Raw genomic sequence first — 3,009 nt, forward strand, 5'->3', positions numbered from 1 at the left:
AGAAGAAGTTATTAAAATAAAAAATAACTATTAAAAATAGAAAGAAAATTTAAAAGTAATAAAAAAAGAAAAGAAAGAAGAGAGCAACCAAACTATAAAACAAATCCACCAATGATAACAAGCGCTAAAAACTATACTAAAAAAAAAAAAGGAAAAAGAAAAAAAAAAAACGGACCGACAGAACCCTAGGACAAATGGTGAAAGCAAAGCTATACAGATGAACTCTCACACAGAAGCATACACATACTCACAAAAAGAGGAAAAGGGGAAAAAATAATATATCTTGCTCTCAAAGTCCACCTTCTCAATTTGGGATGTCTATTCAGGTTTTCCACAGATGCAGGGTACATCAAGTTGATTGTGGAGACTTAATCCGCTGCTCCTGAGGCTGCTGGGAGAAATTTCCCTTTCTCTTCTTTGTTCGCACAGCTTCCGGGGTTCAGCTTTGGATTTGGCCCCGCCTCTGCGTATAGGTCGCGGAGGGCGTCTTTTCTTCGCTCAGACAGGATGGAGTTAAAGGAGCAGCTGATTCAGGGGCTCACTCAGGCCGGGGGGAGGGAGGGGTACGGATGCGGTGCAAGCCTGCAGCGTCAGAGGCCGGCGTGACGTTGCACCAGCCTGAGGCGTGCCGTGCGTTCTCCCGCGGGAGTTGTCCCTGGATCACGGGACCCTGGCAGTGGTGGGCTGCCCATGCTCCCGGGAGGGGAGGTGTGGAGAGTGATCTGTGCTCGCACACAGGCTTCTTGGTGGCGGCAGCAGCGGCCTTAGCGTCTCATGCCTGTCTCTGGGATCCGCGCTGATAGCCACGGCCCGCGCCCGTCTCTGGAGCTCCTGTAAGCAGCGCTCTTAATCCCCTCTCCTCGCACACCAGGAAACAAAGAGGGAGGAAAAAGTCTCTTGCCTCTTCGGCAGCTCCAGACTTCTCCCGGACTCCCTCCCGGCTAGCTGTGGCGCACTAGCCCCTTCAGGCTGTGTTCACGCAGCCAACCTCAGTCCTCTCCCGGCTTCCGACCGAAGCCCGAGCCTCAGCTCCCAGCCCCCGCCCGCCCCGGCGGGTGAGCAGACAAGCCTCTCCGGCTGGTGAGTGCCGGTCGGCACCGATCCTCTGTGTGGGAATCTCTCCGCTTTGCTCTCTGCACCCCTGTTACTGCGCTCTCCTACGTGGCTCCAAAGCTTCTCCCCTCCACCACCTCCTGTCTCCGTCCGCGAAGGGGCTTCCTAGTGTGTGTGTGTGGAAACCTTTCCTCCTTCGCAGCTCCCTCCCACTGGTGCAGGTCCCATCCCTATTCTTTTGTCTCTGTTTTTTCTTTTTTCTTTTGCCCTACCCAGGTACGTGGGGAGTTTCTTGCCTTTTGGGAGGTCTGAGGTCTTCTGCCAGTGTTCAGTAGGTGTTCTGTAGGAGCAGTTCCACGTGTAGATGTATTTCTGATGTATCTGTGGGGAGGAAGGTGATCTCCGCATTTTACTCTTCCGCCATATTCCCAGCTCTCCCCCACAATCTCCTTTCTTAAGCAGAAAGAAATTTAACCCAGGAATTTGGTACATTCAGAATTTTTGGTGAGTGAAATCTGACTTCATCAGGACTGTGATTGAAGTTTGAGGAGTCCTGGCACCTGAGTTATCTGAGAAATTTATGGAGAGTGATGTCAGCAAGATGGCGCACTAGGTGGTTTCCCACTTCAGTCCTCCTCACAGAAACAGCAACTAGCAACTACTATAGACAAGGCGCCTTTGTGAAGATCTCACAATTGTTGGGAAGGCTGGAAGAGGGGGTGCGAGGCTGGGACTCCAGGATGACTCCCAGAACAAATGACTGTCTGACTTGCCAGGGGAAGCCCCCTGTGCCTCCTGCTGCTACAGTCAGGAGGAGCAGGGCGAGACCAGGAGTTCACTGATTGAACTGAACACATCACCTTAGCTGCAGTGAAACAACTGGGAGAGCTCCACTGCCACCACCAGAACAGCCCCTCAGCAGCCACGCAGCTGGAGCCTGATCCCTGGACCCTGGGATACTGCTGAAAAATAGCTGCTGTCTGCCAATAGCAGCAGTAGAAGCGGCAGGAAAACAGTCCCACGCTCACGTCCATCTTCCAGATCTCCCGCACGTGCATCTAGTGGCGGGATTGATTTGCAAACCAAACCCCGGCTCCAAGGAGCCTGGGAAACATAGCTTATAGCTTTCCAACCTCTGCGTAATAGGAGGCAAGTGGGATGGATAATGGGTACCGAGTTCTCACATTGACATAGTCTTCCCCTTCCTGCCCAAATGCAGTGTCTGCCGCTTGGCAAAGTAGTTGTAAAACTCTTAAGAAATGTAGCCAACGAGGTAGGATTTGGGTTGATGTTACTCAGTGGTAGCTACCCTCTGAGCGATGAAGGGCTGCATTAGCAGCTTCCTCTGTGAGAAGCTTCTTGGGCCTGTGTTTGTCCCGTGATACTTCTGTCCTCAAAGAGAAATGAACAGAGGACTTAGATTATGCCCTGAAATGTCCCCAGAAGAACACAGGGTGATTACAGCTCACGTGATGTCTCCATAATCTTGCCAAGGGTTTAACTAAGCTCACAGCATCTGTGGATGGTAGGCTTTTAAGAAGCCTGAGACTGCAGCTCTTAGAGGACCCCTCACCAACCACCAGCTTGAGAAGATGGAGGATGCCTTTCCTATGCATCACAGCTCTCTTATATCAGAAGTTCATTTTCAGAGTTGACTGGACATGAGACTTAGATTTGCCAAGGCAGTATGAAAGTCATACCTTACTCCTCAAAAGTTTGAGCTGAGGGTATATGCCCGGTAGTGGGATTGCTGGGTTGTACGGTAGTGCTATTTTTGTAAGGAACCTCCATACTCTTCTCCATAGCAGCTCTATTTACAATAGCCAGGACATGGAAGCAACCTAAGTGTCCATCGACAGATGAATGGAGAAAGAAGATGTGGCACATATATACAATGGAATATTACTCAGCCATAAAAAGAAATAAAATTGAGTTATTTGTAATGAGGTGGATAGA

The sequence above is a fragment of the Physeter macrocephalus genome, chromosome 11 (assembly GCF_002837175.3).
Source record: "Physeter macrocephalus isolate SW-GA chromosome 11, ASM283717v5, whole genome shotgun sequence".
Taxonomy (NCBI): Eukaryota; Metazoa; Chordata; class Mammalia; order Artiodactyla; family Physeteridae; genus Physeter; species Physeter macrocephalus.